Genomic DNA, 25,437 nt, shown 5'->3' with positions numbered 1-25,437 from the left:
TTTCGAATGAGTCAACTCTTTGCATCAAGTGGCCAAAGTACAAGAGCTTCAGCTTTAGCATCATTCCTTCCAAAGAAATCCCAGGGTTGATCTCCTTCAGAATGGGCTGGTTGGATCTCCTTGCAGTCCAAGGACTCTCAAGAGTCTTCTCCAACACCACAGTTCAAACGCATCAATTCTTCAGCACTCAGCTTTCTTCACAGTCCAATTCTCACATCCATACATGACCACAGGAAAAACCACAGTCTTGACTAGACGGACCTTAGTCGGCAAAGTAATGTCTCTGCTTTTGAATATAATATCTAGGTTGGTCATAACTTTTCTTCCAAGGAGTAAGCGTCTTTTAATTTCATGGCTACAGTCACCATCTGCACTGATTTTGGAGCCCAAAAAAATAAAGTCTGACACTGTTTCCATTGTTTCCCCATCTATTTCCCATGACGTGATGGGACCAGATGCCATGATCTTCGTTTTCTGAATGTTGAGCTTTAAGCCAACTTTTTCACTCTCCTCTTTCACTTTCATCAAGAGGCTTTTTAGATCCTCTTCACTTTCTGCCATAAGGGTGGTGTCATCTGCATATCTGAGGTTATTGATATTTATCCCGGCAATCTTGATTCCAGCTTGTGTTTCTTCCAGTCCAGCGTTTCTCATGATGTACTCTGCATAGAAGTTAAACAAGCAGGGTGACAATATACAGCCTTGACATACTCCTTTTCCTATTTGGAACTAGTCTGTTGTTCCATGTCCAGTTCTAACTGTTGCTTCCTGACCTGCATATAGATTTCTCAAGAGGCAGGTTACGTGGTCTGGTATTCCCATCTCTTTCAGAATTTTCCACATTTTATTGTGATCCACACAGTCAAAGGCTTTGGCATAGTCAATAAAGCAGAAATAGATGTTTTTCTGGAACTCTCTTGCTTTTTCCATGATCCATGGGATGTTGGCAATTTGATCTCTGGTTCCTCTGCCTTTTCTAAAACTAGCTTGAACATCAGGGAGTTCATGGTTCACGTATTGCTGAAGTCTGGCTTGGAGAATTTTGAGCATTACTTTACTAACATGTGAGATGAGTGCAATTGTGCGGTAGTTTGAGCATTTTTTGGCATTGCCTTTCTTTGGAATTGGAATGAAAACTGACCTTTTCCAGTCCTGTGGTCACTGCTGAGTTTTCCAAATTTGCTGGCATATTGAGTGCAGCACTTTCACAGCATCTTTCAGGATTTGAAACAGCTCAACTGGAATGCCATCACCTCCACTAGCTTTGTTCGTAGTAATGCTTTCTAAGGCCCACTTTACTTCACATTCCAAGATGTCTGGCTCTAGATTAGTGATCACATCATCATGATTATCTGGGTCGTTAAGATCTTTTTTGTATACTTCTTCCATGTATTCTTGCCACCTCTTCTTAATATCTTCTGCTTCTGTTAGGTCCAGACCATTTCTGTCCTTTATCGACCCCATCTTTGCATGAAATGTTTCTTGGTATCTCTAATTTTCTTGAAGAGATCTCTAGTCTTTCCCATTCTGTTGTTTTCCTCTATTTCTTTGCATTGATCGCTGAAGGCAGCTTTCTTATCTCTTCTTGCTATTCTTTGGAACTCTGCATTCAGATGCTTATATCTTTCCTTTTCTCCTTGGCTTTTAACGTCTCTTCTTTTCACAGCTATTTGTAAGGCCTCCCCAGACAGCCATTTTGCTTTTTTGCATTTCTTTTCCATGGGGATAGTCTTGATCCCTGTCTCCTGTACAATGTCACAAACCTCATTCCATAGTTCATCAGGCACTCTGTCTATCAGATCTAGACCCTTAAATCTATTTCTCACTTCCACTGTATAATCATAAGGGATTTGACTTAGGTCATACCTGAATGGTCTAGCAGTTTTCCCTATTTTCTTCAATTTAAGTCTGAATTTGGAAATAAGGCGTTCATGATCTGAGCCACAGTCAGCTCCTGGTCTTGTTTTTGTTGACTGTATAGAACTTCTCCATTTTTGGCCGCAAAGAATATAATCAATCTGATTTCGGTGTTGACCATCTGGTGATATCCATGTGCAGAGTCTTCTCTTGTGTTGTTGGAAGAGGGTGTTTGCTATGACCAGTGCATTTTCTTGGCAAAACTCTATTAGTCTTTGCCCTGCTTCATTCCGCATTCCAAGGCCAAATTTGCCTGTTACTCCAGGTGTTTCTTGACTTCCTACTTTTGCATTCCAGTCCCCTATAATAAAAAGGACATCTTTTGGGGGTGTTAGTTCTAAAAGATCTTGTAGGTCTTCATAAAAACGTTCAACTTCAGCTTCTTCAGTGTTACTGGTTGGGGTATAGACTTGGATAACTGTGATATTGAATGGTTTTCCTTGGAGACGAACAGAGATCATTCTGTCGTTTTTGAGATTGCATCCAAGTACTGCATTTCGGACTCTTTTATTGACCATGATGGCTACTTCATTTCTTCTGAGGGATTCCTGCCCGCAGTAGTAGATGTAACGGTCATCTGAAAGCCCATCAATGTAAGGGAAGAACGAGTCCTTTCAAGCAAAAAAAAAGTCAATATTTCTCCAATCATTCTCCAAAGGGAATGTGCTGCCATTTACCAGAGTAGCTCAACAATGGTGGCAGAGTAATACTGATCCCACCCAGGGACTGCTGGTTATAGTTTCAAAGCTAACATTGACACCAGGGTACCCAAAATACGTATATGGCCACCCAGTGAGAATGGAAGCATATACAGTCCAAATAATAAAAGGAGTCCACGTCCAAGTCCATCTCACAGTTGGCCCAATGGGTCTACAGACCCACCATCTGGTTATGTATCTGGCCCTTGAATACATAATTGAGATGGAAATATTTAGCAGCAGCCAAAACCTAAACGTTGGTTCTTTGACCTGTGAAATAAGATCCATTATGATAGAAGAGGGCAAAGGAAGCCCTGATATCACTTATCCTTTACCCTCTTTCAGGTAGTAAATCAAAGGAACAATGTAGCCATGTGCCACAAAAAAAAAAAAAAAAAAAAATTGTGCAACTCTCAAAGAGTGGCTCCTGCACAAAACATACAGCTCACAGATGGATCCATTTGATATGTTCGTACAAGATAAAAATCCACTATTACACTATAGCCCATGCAGGAATGAACTACTTCAGTGTTACTTAAAATGTGGTCCACAGATGAAAGCAAGCTCACAAACTGTTTTTTATCATTCCACAAGATACATATATATATATATGAACAGTGAGAGTACACAGTTGAAAACATTTATATCAACTTTCAGTTCAGTTCAGCTCAGTTGCTCAGTCGTGTCCAACTCTTTGTGACCATGAATTGCAGCACACCAGGCCTCCCTGTCCCTCACCAACTCCCGGAGTTCACTCAGACTCATGTCCATCGAGTCGGTGATGCCATCCAGCCATCTCATTCTCTGTTGTCCCCTTCTCCTCCTGCCCCCAATCCCTCCCAGCATCAAAGTCTTTTCCAATGAGTCAACTCTTCGTGTGAGGTGGCCAAAGTATTGGAGTTTCAGTTTCAGCATCAGTCCTTCCAAAGAACACCCAGGACTGATCTCCTTTAGGATGGACTGGTTGGATCTCCTTGCAGTCCAAGGGACTCTCAAGAGTCTTCTCCAACACCACAGTTCAAAAGCATCAATTCTTCGGTGCTCAGCTTTCTTCACAGTCGAACTTTCACATCCATACATGACCACTGGAAAAGCCATAGCCTTGACTAGACAGACCTGTGTTGGCAAGGTAATATCTCTGCTTTTCAATATGCTATGTAGGTTGGTTATAACTTTACATTATCGCAAAAACCAAATGTGTAATTTTATATTTTATAAAATGATCAATCATGATCACTTGAAACAAAAAGTCCTTCACATGGTCAGTCTGAGTATCACTATTCTAAAGGACAGGAGTGAAAGCAAATTCCAACATCAGGCAGAGGTTCATCATCTTTGCATGAGAGAGAAGTGGTTTGAGGTTAAGGATATATATGAATTATTGGTCAATGACTAACAGCTCTGCTAATTTATCAGGAGCCTGGAAGGAGCAATAATGGATGATCAGACACAAAGAGGTCTGTAAAAGAAGCATGCAGATGACCCTATAGGAGTAAACAGAGTAGCCACAAAGTGTAAATGAACATCTAGGTGGAAAAGATGATCCACCTCATGTCAGACAGCCTCTGTCCTTAACCATGTTGATGTTTATAGAGCAAACATGGAGGCTGGGATGAAGTTATATGCATGGGCACAAAAGTGTGAACTCTTTCACCAAGGACGATCTAGATATTTTACAAATATTAACTACCTGTGTTAGGCACCAAAGACACATACATGTAAACCATAGCCTGAAGGCAATGTCTGTGCTGAGTGCTAAAGTATGAACAGAATTTAGTTGTAAGGAGAAAAGAAGCAATGACTTCCCAGGGAGAGGAAATGGTACACACAAAGCCATTTGGAGAATGAGACACAGTATAAGTCTGAATCAAGGGAGAATGCCAAGATAAAGGTAAAGCTGAGATCATTAAATGTTTTGGACACCTTTTAGGCTTTTATAATGAAGGTGATTGATAATTATTAAAGGATTTTAAATAGCAGAGGGTTTAGAGAAAAAGAACGGATATATTCAAAAGGGATTTTTGAAAGGAAGTCAAAATTTGGTAAAACAAGAAGAGGAGGCTGCTGGGCTAGTCCATGGGGTCACAGAGTCAGACACAACCGACCGACTTAACTCAGAGCACAAGGAAGAAAGATGTCTAGGACAACCCAAGTTCTTTCCTAATCCCTACATCCCCTTTGAAGAAACTTCATCTTTGAATCCCTATTTTATTTCTACCTTAGTGGACTTTTGTTTTTGTACTTTAGTCACATCTCTCTCCTCCTACTGATAAATTCTTTATGGGAAGACACTATGGCGTATTCCCATTACATGGTCAGCAGAGCCAGAGCTTAGGTTTGGAAAGTGAGGCACTCACATTTGGGTTTATGTCATGGTAAAGCTGAATCTGGGCTTCCCAGTGGCTCAGCAGTAAAGAATCCCACCTGTAATGCAGGAGACATCAAGACAAGAGTTTGATCCCTGGCTCGGGAAGATCCCCTGGAGAAGGAAATGGCAAGCCACTCCAGTATTCTTGCCTAGAAAATCCCATGGACAGAAGAGCCTGGCTGGGCTACAGTCCATAGGGTCGCAATAGAGCTGGACACATGTCGTAACAACAACACGTCTGAATCCCTTCTTTATTTAAATTTTGATATTTACTCATTACGGATTTTTCACATACATTGATTTTTTTCAAACACTGCATTAAAATAGTATTTATCATGATTACCGAGGGTTTTTTCACATCCTGTTAAATTTTCTACCCAAGGCAAGTACCTCACTTACCTCATTCTAGTTTACCTGCCCTGATTCTCAGCATCTAATAACACAAGCAGGTACTTAAATGCATGATGAGTGGGGAAAAAGCAAACTAATGGCATAAACAACAAGATGGATGGTGATGCACCATTAACAGAGGCAGTGACTACAGGAGGAGCAACAGAGTCTGGAAAAGATGATGAGATTATAATGCATGTCAAAACACTGCATAGTGTATTATCTTATAGATCATTTATTATTCAACACTGGAAGCATTTATAATAGGAAATATTAAAGACTGACAGTACTCAAGGAATTGTCCTCAGGATATTTCCTCATTATCTTTTAAAAACATATTAATATTTGAGTTATTGCAATATCCAATCTCTTAGCTCACTTTATGAGTTAACATTACGTAGGACACCAATATGAACTGCTCATTATACAAATGTATAATTAACACTTACAGACTTTGCCATTACACTACCAATACTCTGGGATTGCAAAAGAGTTGGACACAACTAAGCGACTAACCAACAACCAACATCCTATCAGCAAGGCCTAACCTGACCTCTATGAAACAGCATCTTCATTACTTTATTTCTTTATCCTACCTCACTTTTATTCATAACACTTATCATCACCTAACAGAGTAATATGTTATCTATTTTTCTTTCCCCTTTAAAAAGGTGAGCTCCATGAGAACATTGGGATATGTCTCTTTTGTTGTATCCTCAACACCTAAAATAGATGTCTTTGAAGGTCATGACAAAGGATGGGAGAATGGTTGAAGGAAGGCTTACACTGGCACAGAAATAAAGTAAATTTAAAGTAAATATTGCTCAGTCATGTCTGACTCTTTGTGACCCCATGGACTGTAGCCTACCAGGTTCCTCCGTCCATGGATTTTCCAGGCAAGAATACTGGAGTGGGTTGCCATTTCCTTCTCCAGATCTTCCCAACCCAGGGATCGAACCCAGGTCTCCCACGTTGTAGACAGACACTTTACCATCTGAGCCACCAGGCACACACATAAGACAAAGAAAATAAATAAAGCCCTGTATGGATAGAAAACTGGAGTAGAGCTCAAGAGAATGTGAAAGAAATCCCTAAAAAAAAATGAAACTGCAAACCAGAGCAATAAGCTCAGGAACTTACCTACAATTTACCTTAGAAAGGTTTTCCAGTTAGGTAACCAATGGGATTGGGTTTTTACAGCCTTTGATCAGATGAGATCCAAATCTCTATAGAAAGCTGATACCTTCAGAGGGCTATCTGCTTGGGTATCACTAGCATACAAGATGAAAAGAAATGTGCTTCAGCCTGGGCTCTGGGAAGAATGAAAAAAGTCTTCCTGAAAATTCTTGACTACAACCTACCCTCAAGACTTTCAGCTTTAAATTTATACTATCTACACATGGTCCAGGAATCCTAAGCACCAAAATCAAAATAAACATTAGTTTTGGGGTGTGTTAGTTATCAACTTATTGTATCTCAGCTCCAAATCCTCTCTTCTTTGTCCTGCTTTGTCATGTTGGGGCTAGACTCTATAAATATTTCTCCTGTGCTTGATGACACAATGTTAAGCTTTGTCAAGAGTATCCTGAAGGGGCAAGGTTGATCAGCCCATTAAGAGGTAGGTCAATGGTCTAACTTCCAGAGTGAGGACATAGTTAACTGAAAGAAATATGCCCACTGATGAAACCAAACCAGATGCCTTCTTTCACCCCCACCAGACCAAGGAGATGACCTTCAGGCCTATGTTTTAAGGTTTTCAGACCTGGATTTGAAAGACACAAGTCTTATCAACCCCAGTAGCAGACTCAAAGCAGACTTAGATGTCATTACAAAGAAGAAATACTCATTTGCAAAGAAAAAGGCATTTGGCCTTTTGTCAAAACTAAAGAAGTTCCAGCACCTCCTTTTAAATGTAAAGAAAAATGGTGGCATTAGCAACTGTTTACAGACCCAATCAGCATCCAGACATGTGGCAACACAACATGCTGATGAGATTTTCCAAACCACTTGCTTTAAAGCAGCTGGCTGTGACACTGAGCACCTCAGTCTTGAGTCCACAGACAAAAGGAACCCTTTCATAGAGGACCTTACCCGTAACCATGAAGTGTCTGCTTGGCTCCCTGATATAGGCTGCTTTTGCCCTGATGAGCTGATGAATGATGGGGGGTAATGATGAAGGGGAACTTGCTACTTTATTACTGCTACTGTGACCTGAAGGATCCTGACTGGGTCTGTGCCTAGCAGACAGCTCTGTGTCAGCACCTGCACCTCACAGGCAAGCCCAGAAAGAGGCTTCACCTCTTTCTCAAGGAGCCCGGATGTGATTGAGAATGCTCATCATGGAACTCTGGAGAGCCACTACTAGTTTGTTTTGCTATGAAAGGACTGAATGGGACAGTTGGTGGAAGCAGATTAGCCACCAGACTCTACATAGAAGTGATGCTTTACTGCCCACTGTTTGAGGATTACATGTGTAAGGACAATTTTAAGACCAGCAAAGGAAGAGTTTACTGTTTTCCAGAACTGTGTATTGGTGAGTTTGAAGAAACTGTGCCCATGGGGATTAGTCCCAGTAAGACCTCCTCCAAGAAGCTTGGAACCCATTTATCCCTAGGTGAACTTCACAGAGTAGAAAAGTTTCTGTCTCAGGCAAATCAAGAAGAAAGTGATACAATCCTATTGGACTAAAAAAACTCCTATGAAAGCAAAATAGGACAATTCTAGGGCTCCTTAGCCCCAGACATCAGGAAATTCAGTTATTTCCCTGGCTACTTTGATGAAAATCTAGAACTTTTCAAAGAGAAGAGGGTGCTGATGTATTTCACTGTGGCATCTGCTGTGAGTGGGGTTCAATCAACCTCAAAGCTAAGGGAATGTGCAAGGAGTGTTCCAGCTCAAGGGTGGTCCACAAGCACCTGGAGGAGATACCTGACGGCTTTTACATAGGGAAGCTGGTTGTTTTCAATGAACATCAGGTCTTATCCTTCAACAGTGACTTAGTATCAGAATGTTCCTACTATGGGGTCCCATGGGACCAGTATAAACTCTGCTTCATTCCCCAGTACCGTCAGCTTACCTTGACCTGCCCTCCCTGCCAAGAACAACGATTCACAGCCTGTTGTGTCACATGTCAAAACAAAGGAAGCAGACAGTCTGCAAGCCCAGCCCAGAGCAGCTTTAAAGGATAATCCAAGTACACAGCCCAAGGGCCACATGTACCCAGGGAGCTCTCACAGCAGGAGTCACTCCCCAAGAGCCCTGGGCCCAGGCCAGCTATTGATGAGGGTGGGCCATGCTTATGTGAGCAGTCCTATCTGCATTTCCCCACACAGCTAGCTTTGGGGTTACATGTATTGGAGAATGTTAGGGCTATACCTAACAGAGAAATGGGGACCTGTAACAGAAACACAGAACTTCAGTGATCCCAGAGCCACCACGGCCAACTGGTCACCATGTCGGCCACCTGTTCTTCACAAGAGGAGGGATGAGAAATTTGGGGGCCAATCTCTTACTGGAGACATTCTGACTCAGAAGATGCAAGAGCACAGAAAAAGGCGAGCTAAGTGGGATCCCAAAGTTGCTGAGGGAAAGAGCCTTGAGCCTGGTGAGCTGACCTGCTCCTCCTATGCCATGTAACAGGGCTAGCAGTAGTCATTTTAGGTATCCACAAACCTGTCTGTCCCATGGCAAAGGTGTGAAAGCTGCACAGCCCTGTAAGTGGAGCCCTCTGAACCAGGCCCCTTAGGTTAATCTGCCATCCAGCCCTCCCCTCCTCTTTTCTCTGCAAGCCTGAGAGCACCAGACCAAATAAGGATCTGTAAACTATGACATTTGGCCCACCTCCTTCTATAAATAAAGTTTTACTGGAATAGCCACACCCATTCATATACATATGACCTATGGCAGAATCAAGCATCTACAAGAGAGATATGACCTGCAAAGCCTACAGCATTCACAGGTTTATCTCAGAGATATTCAAATCCAAACCACAACAGTGAAATGAGTTACATGAATTATTTTATTTCTCAGTGTATATAAAAGTTATGCTTACATTATGCTATAGTCTATTAAGTGTGCAACAACATTATGTCTGAAAAACCAATGTACATAACCTAATTAAAATTTTTTATTGCAAAAGAAAAGGTAAATTGTTTCAAATAAATTGATTTTACCCATTGAATACAACAAAACAGAAGTTTTTTTGTGAAGACCTAATACAAAGTTAATAACATAATTCTCACCTAACAGGCACCCTTTTCTTCCAATGGTAAAGCTGACTTTGATTTTTCACAAACTGAAATATTCCCTAATCACATCTAGCATTCAAAGAAATTCTCAGCTACTTCTTTAACTCAATAGATGTATTTTTTAATATCTATATATTTATTTATTTATTTGGCTCCACCAGGTCCTATCTGTGGCATGTGGGACTGTCAATCTTTATTGCAGGATGCAAAATCTTTTTTAGTTGTGGATGTAGGATCTTGGAAGAAAATTTATTTGCAGCGTAGGACCTTGAAAGAAAAGCTATGATCAACCTAGACAGCATATTAAAAAGCAGAGACATTACTTTGCTGACAAACCTCTATCTAATCAAATCTATGGTTTTGCCAGTAGTCATGTATGGATGTGAAAGTTGGACTATAAAGAGCTGAGTGCTAAAGAACTGATGCTTTTTAACTGTGGTGTTGGAAAAGACTAGTGAGAGTCCCTTGGACTGCAAAGAGATCAACTAGTCAACCCCAAAGGAAATCAGTCCAGAATATTCATTGGATAGACTGATGTTGAAGATGAAACTCCAATACTTTAGCCATCTGATGCAAAGAACTGACTCCTAGAAAAGACCCTGAAGCTGGGAAAGATTGAAGGCAGGAGGAGAAGGGGATGACAGAGGATGAGATCGTTGGATGGCATCACCGACTCGATGGACATGAGTTTGAGGAAGCTCCAGGAGTTGGTGATGGACAAGGAAGCCTGGCATGCTATGGTCCATGGGGTCACAAAGGGTCAGACACGACTGAGCAACTGAACTGAGTGTAGTATCTTAAGTTGAAGCAAGCAAACTCTTAGTTGTGGCTTACTGGGATCTAGTTCTCAGACCAAGGACTGAACTCTGCCCCCTGCATTGGCAGCATGGAGTCTTAGTCACTGGACCACCGAGGAAGTTCCTCAATAGATGTATTCTTTTTTGAAGATTTATATCCCATATCTACATGGATGGCTTTTAAGTAGGTATTGAGGCCAGTAGACTTCAGTTTCATTTATCATAAGATTGGTTGTTTATATACTCCATTTCACATTCCAAATATCTTCCAATTTTATAGGTTGATAAAGTGTTAATATGTTTTGGCTACAATAAAAATGAAAAACATTCAGAACAAGGCTTTCCAATTTAAGTATCTAATGCTTATCAGTATAATTTAAACTTGCTCTATATTAGAACTATTTAGTACAAAACACAGCCCAACCCGTATTCTACCATGTAGCACCTTGTGATGTTCCACTGTATGTGTCAGCTTCACTGTGCATGGGGTGCCCAGAGATTTGGTCAAATATTCTTCTAGGTGTTTCTATGAGGATGCTTTTGAATGAGATTAACATGTAAATCAGTAGATTGAGTAAAGCAGATTGCCCTACTTAATGTGGGTAGGCATCATCCAATCAGTTGAATAAAACAAAAGGGTTGGGCTTCGCCCACGTAAGACAGAATTTCTCCTGCTTGCCTGCCTTCAAACAGGAACATCAGTTTTTTTCTGCTTTTGACTGAAGCAGAAACACTGACTCTTCCTGGGTCAAGCCTGCTGATCTTCACACTGGAACTACATCATCAGCTCTCCTGAGGCCTCAGCTAGTTGACTCACCTTACATATCTGGGGACTTAGCCTCCCTGATCATGTGAGCCAATTTCTTATATTTATATTTACTATGCATATATGTGGGCTTTCCTGGTGGCTCAGCAGTAAAAAATCCACCTGCAATGCAGGAGATGCAGGTTTGATCCCTGGGTGGGGAATATTCCCTGGAGAAGGAAATGGCAACCCACTCCAGTATTCTTGCCTGGGAAATCCCATGCACAGAGGAGGGATTCACAAGAGTTAGACATGATTTTGCAACTAAACCACCACCGTGTGTGTGTGTGTGTGTGTGTGTGTGTGTGTGTGTGTATCATGCTACTGATTTTGTTATTATGGAGAACTCTAATACATAATTCAAATGATCTCCTAAACAGCTATACATGCTCCAAACCTTTCCCTTTCTTTCTCATCTCAAAAGATATTGCAATTATCATCCCCTTTCCTCATCTCCCCCAACCTCCATCCCACGACCTACCAGAAATTTTCCTACCTCATCTCTAATTATTTAGTTAGAATATTAACTGGAATCTTCTTGAAAATCCTTTCTATCCTCTAGGCCACTGTTGCTTGGCCAATGGGAAGGGAGGGACATCTGATCCAAGCTGAGACAATAAAAAGCTACACATACAAATGAGATTTCTTTTTCAATTTAGGAACTGAAAGAGAGTTGACTAAAGTCCCTTTTCACCAGCAGCCATGCGCAGTAATCAGGCCTAAGAGAACAAAGTAAACACACAGAGGCAAAAGCTAGAGCTGAAAAAAGGGCCCAGCTGATAATACCCAACTCCCTTGTCCCATTCATTCCTTAAGCTTAGCCTCACCTTGCCTCTCAATCTCAGTCACATTAGTAAATAAATTCTCTTTTTGGCCTAAGCTGATCTGAATTAGGTTTCAGTTTGTTGGAGCCAGAAAAGTAAAAAGAAAGTTAAGTTGCTCAGTCGTGTCCGACTCTTTGCAACCCCATGGACTATAGCCTACCAGATTTCTCTGTCCAAAATCTATGTCCTGGGGTTTTCCAGGCAAGAATACCAGAATGGGTTGCCATTTCCTTCTCTAGGGGATCTTCCAGACCCAGGGATCAAGCCTGGGTCTCCTGCATTGCAGGGAGACACTTTACCCTCTGAGCCACCCCTATTGTGTGCAAATCATTACGGAAATTTACATAATTGAACAAATTAACTTCAAGTGGTTTCTATAATCACTAAATTGATAAACTTTCATAAATTGATATTATTCAAAATATTACATGTGTTCAATATTTGCCCTAAAAACATTACTAACTGAGGCTACTTAAAATGCAAAGGTTACCCAGGAATACTCTCTCTTTGCTAATGTTTATAAGGGACTTTTTAAATTAGAAAGCACAATTAAAAACCATAATGAGCTCCATGTTATCTGATGAACACTGTAAGGTCCCATTAAAAATGTTATATTAAAAAATATAATACAGTAATAAAAAATCCTATAAAGTATTATGATCAGTGAAACTTTCAGGAAAACCATAATATTTATAAAATGGAGTCATCAATAAAGATCTTTTTGGTATTTATAACTTATAAAACAAAATTTTAAGTTTAGTATTTTCTTAAACTCAGTTGGAGGAAGGCTGAAATTTATTATTTTCTTAAAAGTCACCAAATCCCTATCATAGAGAGCACATTTATTATGAACCATTAATACACAAGTCATATGGAAAATAAACCAGTCCCCAAATTTTTATTCAATAAAATCAATGTTATCCTATTACACAGGAAAAATGATGGCTTTTGTAACTAAAATTCAGATATAAACACATAATCTTTGATACCCAGTCTTTATTCACTAATTTCTAAAGTTGCTAATAATGGTTTTAATAGCTGGTTTATCTAATCTCATTGTCTGTATGTATTTTCCTGAATGATGTGCTAAGCAGCACAACTGTGAATAAAGACAGTATGAGAAAGAAAGAAACACACATATGCACTTTAAAAACAAACTTGATAAGAACTTAGTCATGAGGGGTTTTAAATCCCATCAGGATCATAGTTCCAGGTAACTTTTCTTTTTCACTTATTCTAATTTCACCAATTAGGAAAGGGAATCAGATACACTGAGTTAAGAGAGGAAAAGGAAGCATGGAAGGAGTTAATACTTTTAATGAGGTAATTAAGACAACTAGATGTTAAGAAGTAAATAAGTTAGTAAAAGCTTTAACAAATTATAAGGCTCCAGAATCATGTGTATCAATTAGAAAAGTTAGGTTTTTTCATGTTTTAACTTTTTAGAAATGCAGAAAATATTGTTAGCTTCACTTGCCCAATAGCATCATAAGAAGTGATAATAAAGTTCAGTTCAGTTCAAAGAACTACATTTTCACAAATTCTTATATAAACTGAAAACCCTTGATTCTAATGTAGTGTTCCCAATTCCATACCCAATAAGACCTCACAGAATAACCACTCTGTCAAGAAAGTAGCAAAAGAATTACCAGAGAATGTAGAAAGGATGTACCTGCTAATAATAATATCCTATTCAGAAATACTTACCCATGTGATTTCCCTAATCCAATAAATATAACTTTTTTTTTTTTTTTTTTTGGCTGTGCTGGGTCTTGCTTGCAGCATGTGAGATATAGTTCCCTAACCAGCTATGGAACCCAGGCCCTCTGCATTCAGAACATGGAGTCTTAGCCACAGGGCCATCAGGGAAGTCCCCAATAAACATGTTTTAAAGTTACAAGTCTCTGGATTTTGGCACCCAAACAATGAAATGTTAAGAAAGGTTTTCTCAATGGTGAAAAATTGAAAGCATTTCCCCTAAAGTCAGGAACAAGACAAGGGTGCCCACTTTCACCACTACTATTCAACATAGTTCTGGAAGTTTTAGCCACAGCAATCAGAGCAGAAAAAGAAATAAAAGGAATCCAAATTGGAAAAGAAGAAGTAAAACTCTCACTGTTTGCAGATGACATGATCCTCTACATAGAAAACCCTAAAGACTCTACCAGAAAATTACTAGAGCTAATTAATGAATATAGTAAAGTTGCAGGATATAAAATCAACACACAGAAATCCCTTGCATTCCTATACACTAATAATGAGAAAGTAGAAAAAGAAATTAAGGAAACAATTCCATTCACCATTGCAACAAAAAGAATAAAATACTTAGGAATATATCTACCTAAAGAAACTAAAGCCCTATATATAGAAAACTATAAAACACTGATGAAAGAAATCAAAGCGGACACTAATAGATGGAGAAATATACCATGTTCATGGATCGGAAGAATCAATATAGTGAAAATGAGTATACTACCCAAAGCAATCTACAAATTCAATGCAATTCCTATCAAGCTACCAGCGATATTTTTCACAGAACTAGAACAAATAATTTCAAGATTTGTATGGAAATACAAAAAACCTCGAATAGCCAAAGCAATCTTGACAAAGAAGAATGGAACTGGAGGAATCAACCTGCCTGACTTCAGGCTCTACTACAAAGCCACAGTCATCAAGACAGTATGGTATTGGCACAAAGACAGAAATATAGATCAGTGGAACAAAATAGAAAGCCCAGAGATAAATCCACACACATATGGACACCTTATCTTTGACAAAGGAGGCAAGAATATACAATGGAGTAAAGACAATCTCTTTAACAAGTGGTGCTGGGAAAACTGGTCAACCACTTGTAAAAGAATGAAACTAGATCACTTTCTAACACCGCACACAAAGATAAACTCAAAATGGATTAAAGATCTAAATGTAAGACCAGAAACTATGAAACTCCTAGAGGAGAACATAGGCAAAACACTCTCCGACATAAACCACAGCAGGATCCTCTATGATCCACCTCCCAGAATTCTGGAAATAAAAGCAAAAATAAACAAATGGGACCTAATTAAAATTAAAAGCTTCTGCACAACAAAGGAAAATATAAGCAAAGTGAAAAGACAGCCTTCCGAATGGGAGAAAATAATAGCAAATGAAGCAACTGACAAACAACTAATCTCAAAAATATACAAGCAACTCCTGCAGCTCAATTCCAGAAAAATAAACGACCCAATCAAAAAATGGGCCAAAGAACTAAATAGACATTTCTCCAAAGAAGACATACAGATGGCTAACACACACATGAAAAGATGCTCAACATCACTCATTATTAGAGAAATGCAAATCAAAACCACAATGAGGTACCACTTCACACCAGTCAGAATGTCTGCGATCCAAAAATCTGCAAGCAATAAATGCTGGAGAGGGTGTGGAGAGAAGGGAACCCTCCTACACTGTTGGTGGGAATGCAAACTAGTACAGCCACTATGGAGAACAGTGTGGAGATTCCTTAAAAAATTGCAAATAGAACTGCCTTATGACCCAGCAATCCCTCTGCTGGGCATACACACTGAGGAAACCAGAATTGAAAGAGACACGTGTACCCACAATGTTCATTGCAGCAATAGCCAAAAACAACCTAGATGTCCATCAGCAGATGAATGGATAAGAAAGCTGTGGTATACACAATGGAGTATTACTCAGCCATTAAAAAGAATACATTTGAATCAGTTCTGATGAGATGGATGAAACTGGAGCTGATTATACAGAGTGAAGTAAGCCAGAAAGAAAAACACCAATACAGTATACTAACACATATATATGGAATTTAGAAAGATGGCAATGATGACCCTGTATGCAGGACACCAAAAAAGACACAGATGTGCATAGCAGACTTTTGGACTCAGAGGGAGAGGGAGTAGGTGAGATGATTTGGGAGAATGGCATTGAAACATGTATAATATCATGTAAGAATCGAATTGCCAGTCTATGTCCGATGCAGGATACGGCACGCTTGGGGCTGGTACACGGGGATGACCCAGAGAGATGCTGTGGGGAGGGGGGTAGGAGGGGGGTTCATGTTTGGGAACGCATGTACACCCGTGGTGGATTCATGTCAATGTATGGCAAAACAAATACAGAATTGTAAAGTAAAATAATAAATAATAAAATAATAAAAAAAATAAATGTTGAGCTTTAAAAAAAAAAAAAGGTTTAGAGTCCATTTTAAGGAAAGCATTTTAATCAAAGAGTCTGTCAAAATGAAATTTGCGTTAATATAAGTAACATCAATGAAAGGTTTGATGGGAAAGATTAGAATCAGTTCAGTTCAGTCACTCAGTCGTGTCTGACTCTTTGCGACCCCATGAATCGCAGCACGCCAGGCCTCCCTGTCCATCACCAACTCCTGGAGTTCACTCAGACTCAAGTCCATCGAGTCAGTGATGCCATCCAGCCATCTCATTCTCTGTCGTCCCCTTCTCCTCCTGCCCCAAATCCCTCCCAGCATAAGAGTCTTTTCCAGTTAGTCAACTCTTCGCATGAGGTGGCCAAAGTACTGGAGTTTCAGCTTTAGCATCATTCCTTCCAATGAAATCCCAGGGCTGATCTCCTTCAGAATGGACTGGTTGGATCTCCTTGCAGTCCAAGGGACTCTCAAGAGTCTTCTCCAACACCACAGTTCAAAAGCATCAATTCTTCAGCACTCAGCTTTCTTCACAGTCCAACTCTCACATCCATACATGACCACTGGTAAAAATATAGCCTTGACTAGATGGACCTTTGTTGGCCAAGTAATGTCTCTGCTTTTCAATATGCTATCTAGGTTGGTCATAAGGAGGTCTTAAATAGTAAGGTATCTCAGAAGATTAATATAACAGAAAAAGACATGGACTCTTCATACATCTCACAATGAAGAAGAGAGGATAAATACTATGCTAGTTTTGTATAGATAGGAAAGAGGTCATATATACAAATATACTTGTCTATGTGAGAAATAGATTAAAGGGACTAGATCTGACAGACAGGAGTGCCTGATGAACTATGGACGGAGGTTCGTGACATTGCACAGGAGACAGGGATCAAAATCATCCCCAAGAAAAGAAATGAAAAAAGCAAAATGGCTGTCTGAGGAAGCCTTACAAATAGCTGTGAAAAGAAGAGAAGCCAAAAGCAAAGGAGAAAAGGAAAGATATACCCACTTGAATGCAGAGTTCCAAAGAATAGCAAGGAGAGATAAAAAGAAATGTCTTCCTCAGTGATCAGTGCAAAGAAATAGAAGAAAACAATAGAATGAGAAAGACTGGAAATCTCTTCAAGAAAATTAGAGATACCAAGGGAACATTTCATGCAAAGATGGGCTCAATAAAGAATAGAAATGGTATCGACCTAACAGAAGCAGAAGATATTAAGAAGAGGTGGCAAGAATACACAGAAGAACTGTAAAAAAAAAAAAAAGATTTTCATGACCCAGATAATCATGATGGTGTGACCACTCACCTATAGCCAGACATCCTGGAATGTGAAGTCAAAAGGGCCTTAGAAAGCATCACTATGAACAAAGCTAGTGGAGATGATGGAATTCCAGCTGAGCTACTTCAAATCCTAAAAGATGATGCTGTGAAAGTGCTGCACTCAATATGCCAGCAAATCTGGAAAACTCAGCAGAGGCCACAGGACTGGAAAAGGTCAGTTTTCATTCCAGTCCCAAAGAAAGGCAATGCCAAAGAATGCTCAAACTGCTGCACAATTGCACTCATCTCACACACTAGTAAAGTAATGCTCATAATTCTCCAAGCCAGGCTTCAGCAATACATGAACCATGAACTTCCAGATGTTCAAGGTGGATTTAGAAAAAGCAGAAGAACCAGAAATCAAACTGCCAATATCCACTGGATCATCAAAAAAGCAAGAAAATTCCAGAAAAACATCTATTTCTGCTTTACTGACTATGCCAAAGCCTTTGACTCTGTAGATCACAACAAACTGTGGGAAATTCTTAAAGAAATGGGAATACTAGACCACCTGACCTGCCTCCTGAGAAATCTGTATGCAGGTCAGGAAGCAACAGTTAGAACTAGACATGGAACAACAGACTGGTTCCAAATAGGAAAAGGAGTATGTCAGGCTGTATATTGTCACCCTGCTTATTTAACTTCTATGCAGAGTACATCATGAGAAACGCGGGGCTGGAAGAAGCACAAGCTGGAATCAAGATTTCCGGGAGAAATATCAATCACCTCAGCTATGCAGATGACACCACCCTTATGGCAGAAAGTGAAGAGGAACTAAAGAGCCTCTTGATGAAAGTGAAAGAGGAGAGTGAAAAAGCTGGCTTAAAGCTCAACATTCAGAAAACTAGGATCATGGCATCTGGTCCCATCACTTCATGACAAATAAATGGAGAAACATGGCTGACTTTATTTTGGGAAACTCCAAAATCACTGCAGATGGTTGACTGCAGCCTTGAAATTAAAAGATGCTTACTCCTTGGAAGGAAAGTTATGACCAACCTAGACAGCATATTAAAAAGCAGAGACATTACTTTACCAACAAAGGTCCGTTTAGTCAAGTCTATAGTTTTTTCAGTAGGCATGTATGGATGTGAGAGTTGGACTATAAAGAAAGCTGAGCACAGAAGATTTGATGCTTTTGAACTGTGGTGTTGGAGAACACTCTTGAGAGTCCCTTGGACTGCAAGGAGATCCAATCAGTCCATCCTAAAGGACATCAGTCCTCGGTGTTCACTGGAAGGACTGATGCTGAAGCTGAAACTCCAATACTTTGGTCACCTGATGCAAAAAGCTGACTCATATGAAAAGACTCTGATGTTGGAAAAGACTGAAGGCGGGAGGAGAAGGGACAAGATGAGATGGTTGGATGGCATCACTGACTCAGTGGACATGAGTTTGGGTAAACTCCAGAAGTTGGTGATGGACAGGGAGACCTGGTGTGCTGCAGTCCATGGGGTCGCAAAGAGTCAGACACAACTTAGAGACTGAACTGAACTGAACTGATGTATAGAAACTCTATACAGCACGCCAGGCCTTCCTGTCCATCACCATCTCCCGGAGTTCACTCAGACTCATGTCCATCGAGTCCGTGATGCCATCCAGCCATCACATCCTCGGTCGTCCCCTTCTCCTCCTGCCCCCAATCCCTCCCAGCATAAGAGTCTTTTCCAGTGAGTCAACTCTTCGCATGAGGTGGCCAAAGTACTGGAGTTTCAGCTTTAGCATCATTCCTTCCAAAGAAATCCCAGGGATGATCTCCTTCAGAATGGACTGGTTGGATCTCCTTGCAGTCCAAGGGACTCTCCAGAGTCTTCTCCAACACCACAGTTCAAAAGCATCAATTCTTCGGCACTCAGCCTTCTTCACAGTCCAACTCTCATATCCATACATAACCACAGGAAAAACCATAGCCTTGACTAGACGGACCTTAGTTGGCAAAGTAATGTCTCTGCTTTTGAATATACTATCTAGATTGGTCATAACTTTTCTTCCAAGGAGTAAGCGTCTTTTAATTTCATGGCTCTATATTAGGATACATCAAAAACTGAAAAGAAAGGTTACCTCTGAACCAAAGGACCCGGGGACTGGTGAACTGGGCTGAAAACACTTTTCATCATACATTCTCTCAAAAAAATATTTTGAAATATTCTTTTCAAATATTTGGAATATTTGAATATATGTATTTCCTATTCAAATCAATAAACAAATTTAAAACAAAAAGCATAAACCATGAATACAAATAATTCTTTTACAATTAAAATATGTAAGTGACATGACAAAGATACAAAGAACACTACAGATTCAGGGGACAGAGAGATGGCATTCATCTATACAAATAGAGAAACCGTAAACAAGGAGATGGCACATGAGATGGGCCACAAATAAAGGCTAGAACAGTTTTATAACAGAAATCATTCCAGGGAAGAGAATACCTGAGTATAGAAACAAAGCTGAAAAGAGATGGAGCTTGTTTAGGAAAGTGTTAATGTAGATATGTACACCATATACAAGGTGCCATGCAGCTTAAATCAACACAGATCCATCATCTCACAGTTCCTGTGGTAAGGAGTCTGGGTTAGCTGGGTCCTCTGGTCAGGATCTCACTAGGCTGAAATCAGTGTCTGTCAGGGCAATGGTTTCATCTAGAGTGTGGGATCCTCCTCCAGGATCACTGGTTGTTTCAGAACTCAGCTCATTGCTATTGTTAAGACTGACCTCCATTCTCTTGCTGGTTGTCAGCCAGAAGCCACACTCAGCCCCTTGATGTCACCCCCAATTCCTCACCACATGGTCCCCTCAGTAGGCACTCTAATGCTAACTCATGTTGATGTATGACAAGTTTTGAATTTCCTGAACTGCAGGAAAAATACTTTTAAAGGCTCACCTTATTGGATCAGGCCAGGTTTTTTATTAAAGTGGACTGAGTTGTAACCTAATCACAGGTGTGATGACTCAACATATTCACAAGTTCTGCCCAAATTCAAATAAAAAGGATTATATAGGAGCCATTTAAGAGGACCATACCAAACAAGCACACCAGAGAATAAGAATCTTGGAGGTCATCTTAGACTCTGCCTAGCATAGATGGTAACAAAAGATAAAATCTCTTCAGAGCTATACCACAATTCATCTAAATAGTTTTCCCTCCTAACATACATGCGTAATTACAGCTGCATCTAAGGACCTCACCACATTTGGTAACTGTGTCTTCTTTGGTTATTCATGGTACCATTTACTATATGGTTTTGTTTAATAAGTGGGAATATTTGCCTCTCTTTCACATTCAACATGAACCATCCCTCCCTCTGATTATCATATATTGTATTCCTGCATTCTAGTTTCTCTGTTACTATTAGATTAATATTGACTTACTATGGTCTTCCCTCATTCCACAAAGACCCAAAATCTTTGTTGCGTATTTCCCCCTCATTGTTGGACTTTATTTTTCTGACCTTGTGTTAGTTCATGCTATAAAACTGTTTTTTGGTATTCTATAGTTATCTAGCTTTCACCTTATCTATTCAGGAGAAAGAATTGCAAATGACATGGCTTTGCAAAATGTCTGCTTAGGGCCATATGGATATTAAGTATACACATAATTAATATTTCTACAGTGCTGAATATGATTCTTTAGAAGCACAAGTCTCAGAGTTAGAAATGCTTCTCCTTTGATCTGGCAGCTCATAATTTTTCTCACAGACAAATATAAAAAGCACTTGCTACTTTTGCCTGCTGATTTGGAAAGAAAACATTATGTTGACAGACAAAAAAACAAAACACTATGAAAAGAAGGAACACCTTATACAGCTGTTAGTCTCTCATAACAATGTGGCATAAGATTCAAGATCTTTTTCAGTCTCTCATAACAATGTGGCATAAGATTCAAGATCTTTTTAAGACAACTATTACCATTGCTATATTGAGTTAACAAGATAATCTGTATTCAACTTTAAATAGAGCACAAGTATAGCTGTTTTCTGAGAAGGAGGGATTTATTAAAAATTACTGTTTAATGGAAGAGATGATAAAATAGACGTTGCTAGAAATAATTAAAGTTTTAACAGTCTCAGTTCACAAACAATGGCTTTCAACTTTCAAAGAGTCAGACTGTCAAGCCAAGTACAAGGGAATCCACTTTGTTTGATAGCAGTTTTATAGGATAATAATTAATTAAGTCTACAAGTACCAACTGAGTCCCAACTAAATATAAAACACTATCTAGTAGGTAGGTGATGGGAAAGACCAAAAGATTCAGAATCAATCAACCATGAATCCTGCCTTCAAGTTATTTATAATAAGTGAAAAGAAAATCCTGAGGGCAAGATAATCCAGTTTTCTTTTCCCTTTTATAGCAGACACTCTTAAGTTAACCCATGATCCCTAACTCTTAGTAATCCTGCCCTTGAATGTGAGCAGGAACTTGTATCTAACTCAAAGAATTTGGCAAAGGTGATAGGAGGTGATTACCTATATGTGATTATGATTTGTAAGACTGTAGTACTCTTTTTTTTGAACATTTTTTTAAATTGAAGTATGACTAATATACAGAGCTGTATTAAATCCAAGTGTACGGCAAAGTGATTCAGCTTTATATATACATTGTTTTTCAAAGTCTTTTCCATTATAGGTCATTATAAGACATTGGATACAGTTCCCTACGCTATATAGTAGGTCCTTGTTTTTACCTATATATGGTGGTGGTAGCTTAGTGGTGGTTTAGTCACTAAGTCATATCCAACTCTTGCACCCCATGGACTGTACCTGCCAGGCTTCTCTGTCCGTGGGATTCTCCAGGCAAGAATACTGGAGTGGGTTGACACTTCCTTCTCCATGAGATCTTCCCGACCCAGGGATCAAACTCGCATCTCCTGCACAGCAGGCAGATTCTTTACCACTGAGCCACCAGGGAAGTTTACGGTAATATTATTACCGAGCAACAAACAACCATATATATCTTCCTTCTTACATGAGTCTAGTTGTCCACATATCATAAGAGGTAAATGCAAGCATTCTAAACATCAGATCACTACTGGCAATATGAAACCCCTAGCTTATATACCAGAATCAGTCACACACTCATACTCTTTGTAAGATTCAAGCTCCAATTTGTTGCCAATATTGCCAAAATGGCCAGTAACTTGACTCAACAGATCAAAAATCAAAGATCAGCTGCATATTCTTACCATGTACATTATCAGAGAGCAAGCAGCTTCCATTTCCTGACTAAATTATCAGAACAAGCCACCAGGCCTATTAAGTACCAAGTATGAGGTAGAACTGACAAAATTATAATATTTAAAGTATACAGCATGATGACTGGACACACATAAACACCGTAAAACGATACTCACCATCAAGTTTAATTAACACATCTGTCACCTCTTATATATATCCTTTTTAAAATAATCTTCTTTTAAATGACAATTAGCCCCTGATTTGGGCTTCCCTGGTAGCTCAAACGGTAAAGAATTCGCCTGCAATGTGGGAGACCTGGGTTTGATTCCTGGGTTGGGAAGATCCCCTGAAGAGGGCATGGCATCCCAGTCCAGTATTCTTGCCTGGAGAATCCTCATGGACAGAGAAGCCTGGCAGGCTGCAGTCCATGGGGTCACAAAGAGTCAGACATGACTGAATGACTAAGTACACACAGCCCCTGTTTGGGGACATCTATTCATCATAAATTAGAGTAAGCCTATATACCATCTGAAGGTTCTTACCATCATTCTCTCAGAAATCCCATCATCACAGGTAATCCCATCATCACAGGTTCATTGTAGCACAAATATTTTCACAAGAAATTGAAATGATATATTAGCACAATTTTTTTTCAGGAGCATAAATGTAACTAAAAACAAGTAATTAAAAAGATTTATTTTTTATTATTCAACAGAGAAAGATACAAAGTAATCGCCTGTCACTGTATTTATTTAAGGCTCACTTTTTAAAGAGTAAATTCATTTAGTTACTTGTAAAACACAAAGGACAAAATATGCCTAGAGTAATGTAGTTTTCTCCTTTGTAAAAGAAGATACACTATGTTATTTTAATTTTTCTGTGTATAGGAAAAGTGAATCAATAACCTATTTCCAAATGAGCAACTAATTAAATTAACTCTTATTGCATATTAAGAGAGAGTTGTTTTAATTTCCTCTAATTAAACACAATAAAAAAGGCTTTTTGTAAATCATTAACAGTTAAAAAGTACTTTCATTGACAATTTAGGTAGATAAAATATTCACGGCTGTGTGACAAAATCATTCCTGTAACATTAGTAAATGCATAATCACATTTCCAAAACTAAGGAAATAAAAGCAAAATCACCAGAAAAAACATATATTTACTCTAAATAAATCCTGAGTACATGCCCAAGGATAAGTGTACAAAGCATAACCATAACTCAATTATGTGCCAACAGTGCCTGGAGGTATCTCTCTCTGGATGCCGTTTCTGAACATCTGGGTCAGTCCTATGGCTGAAACAACAATGTCCTAAATAGGGCGTGAGAATAAATAAAAGGCACAATAATGTAAACCAAAAAATCTCCTGGATACAAAGGGGCACTAAATGTAATAATGTTTAAAATCAGCATACAGAAGCCCATAACAAAACAAAAATGTTATAAGGCTTTTGGAAAAAATAGAAAAAAAAAAGAGTAAATTAAGGATAACCTACAGATTTCTGAAAACAGTAAGAGGCTTTATTTTCTCAGGTTCCAAAATCACTGCAGATGGTGACTGCAGCCATGAAATTAAAAGACACTTGCTCCTTGGAAGAAAAGCTATGACAAACCTAGGCAAAATATTAGAAAGCAGAGACATTACTTTACCAATGAAGGTCCATATAGTCAAAGCTATGGTTTTTCCAGTAGCCATGTATGGATGTGAGAGCTGAACCATAACAGAGAGCTGAACGCTGAAGAATTGATACTTTTGAAATGTGGTGTTGGAGAAGACTCTTGAGAGTCCCTTGGGCTGCAAGATCAAACCAGTCAATCCTAAATGAAATCAACTCTGAATATTCATTGGAAGGACTGATGATGAAGCTGAAGCTCCAATACCTCAGCTACCTGATGTGGAGAGGGGACTCATTAGAAAAGACCTTGATACTGGGAAAGACTGAAGGCAGAAGAAGGGGACGACAGAGGACGAGATGGTTGGATGGCATAAGTGACTCAACGGACCTGAGTTTGAGCAAACTCCAGGAGATGGTGAAGGACAAGGAAGCTTGGTGTGCTGCAGTCCATGGGGTCACAAAGAGCTGGACACAACTGAATGACTGAACAACAGATCTCTATTCTTGCCTCGGTTAGAGACAAGAGCCACATACTGGTCTCTCACCTGCTACTTCTAGTTATGAATAATATCTGATGAACCAAATTCATGAGCATCTAGCCCACAGTACAAAACAGAGTGGCTTTGTCCTAAAATGGTTATTCTATCCTACTTGCTAGAGTTCATTCAAGAGGCCTCTGGATTGCTGCTTTTTTCAGACCTGTAATATGCACCAATAACTGACTTAGTCATTGATCTCTCCTACTAAGACATACAATAATATGACTGGCCAGTCTGCCCTAACCTTACACCCTGACCTGCACTAAGCATCTCACATATGCAACAGAATGACTTAAACAGGCCCTGTATTACACAAAACTTTACAAACTTTTCCTATAAGGGGTTTGTTTACCAACTTTTCCTATAAGATGCCAGATAGTAAATATTTTAGGTTTTGCAGGCCATACAGTCTCTGCAAAAGCTATCCAACGTGATGGCGTAAAAGCAGCAATAGACAATGTGTAAATGAATGGGTATGGCTATGTTCCACGAAAACGTTATTTACAAAAATCAAACTACAGGCTTGGACCATAACCCATAGTCTGCCAACACCTAA

At 39.4% G+C, this 25,437-nt stretch overlaps 1 protein-coding gene and 1 pseudogene across 7 annotated transcripts in view; one reads left to right on the top strand and one right to left on the bottom strand.

Annotated features, from left to right (window-relative positions):
* Positions 1–25,437, bottom strand: part of ANKS1B (ankyrin repeat and sterile alpha motif domain containing 1B) — a 1,164,007-nt gene that overhangs the window by 1,101,023 nt on the left and 37,547 nt on the right. The gene's annotated exons all lie outside the window — the stretch shown is intronic.
* LOC120857542 lies at positions 4,051–9,009 on the top strand (annotated as a pseudogene).

Source organism: Oryx dammah, unplaced genomic scaffold (assembly GCF_014754425.2).
Source record: "Oryx dammah isolate SB20612 unplaced genomic scaffold, SCBI_Odam_1.1 HiC_scaffold_29, whole genome shotgun sequence".
Taxonomy (NCBI): Eukaryota; Metazoa; Chordata; class Mammalia; order Artiodactyla; family Bovidae; genus Oryx; species Oryx dammah.
The sequence above is the reverse complement of the archived record's forward strand: the minus strand, read 5'-3'. Positions and strand labels throughout refer to the sequence as shown.